Below are 1,316 nucleotides of genomic sequence, written 5' to 3'. Positions count from 1 at the left end.
TCTGCCTTTGGGTCAGGTCATGATCCCAGAGTCCTGGGATCGAGCCCCACATCGGGCTCTCTGCTCAGCAGGGAACCTGCTCCCTCCCCCCGCCTGCCTCTCTGCCTACTTGTTATCTCTGTCTGTCAAATAAATAAATAAATCTTTTAAAAAAATAAAATTATGGAGAATACATCTTACTGTAGGTGATTCTTTGTTCCTAAGAAGAACCTTGGTGAAATGGGAGGTGAATGTTATTGAAATATCTATTCATTGAAAGAATCCTCTCCAGAAAAACCACGTTCTTCAGTTTAGTGTCATGACACAGGTAAAATGTGTATCAGAGGCTGAGCTAAAACAGCTAACTATCTGGGCAAAAGTAGAAAAAAAGAGCAGAATAAAAAATTACAGGGAAAAGTAGGGGCTGGTGTTCTCTTGCCAGCTTAATTCTGTTGACCCTGATAGACTTGCCCCAAAATAGTGCCACTGACATGGCACATAGATAAATGGGTGCTTCCCACCTTGCATAAGATCTGCTTTTGGTCCATAGAAGAAGATAAAGATGCAGTTATCCTACCTTCTTTGGGGTTCTTGTTCTCTTTTGTTCCTTTTTTCTAGTCGTCTTCTTCATTCTCATATCTGCATTTTCCCCAATCTCAACACTCATTTCATTAAGATGATGACCAGAGTCACACTCTATTCTTTGATTTTTTCTTTCAGAGACTCCTCTCCTTGTTTCTTATCGATTTCATACTAGCAGCATTTTGAGGGGAAAAACAACAACAACAACAACAACAACCAGAAATTAGAAAGGGAAGGGTTCTGCAATGCCCCAAGTGCCAACTGACTGAATGGATTGGTGTGGGTTGAGAGGTAGGGAGAGTGTCTGGATCTGGGCAATATAAATCCCAGAGAACTGCAGTTCATTTTTGGTATATTTCTCTCTATGTCTGAAAATCTAAAAATCCCATTTAAAATGCATAATTTGATTCCACACCTAGTGATCTCTAGCACTACAACTTTATAAATGATACTTTGAAATTATCTAGATGGGCATTCTGGTGGTTCTAGGGAAAATGATATGCTCATACGATTAAATGTGGCTGACGTTTTAAGTAGTGTCACTATTTAGACTTCTCTAGGGACTCTGTTACTTCCTGAAGTTAGATCCCAGTTCAACTCTTTTCCACCAATCATAGCAGGTTAGGGACAGACTGACTCCTTCCTATGGGGTTGAGTCAGTTGCTGCTGGATCTAATCAGGGTTTCTCCAGTGGATCATTCTAACATGACAACAAAGGAAGCAAGCATTCCTCTGAGCAAAATTATTTTCATTGC

The sequence above is a fragment of the Enhydra lutris genome, unplaced genomic scaffold, assembly GCF_002288905.1.
Source record: "Enhydra lutris kenyoni isolate GAN:26980312 unplaced genomic scaffold, ASM228890v2 scaffoldscaffold14, whole genome shotgun sequence".
Taxonomy (NCBI): Eukaryota; Metazoa; Chordata; class Mammalia; order Carnivora; family Mustelidae; genus Enhydra; species Enhydra lutris.
The sequence above is the reverse complement of the archived record's forward strand: the minus strand, read 5'-3'. Positions refer to the sequence as shown.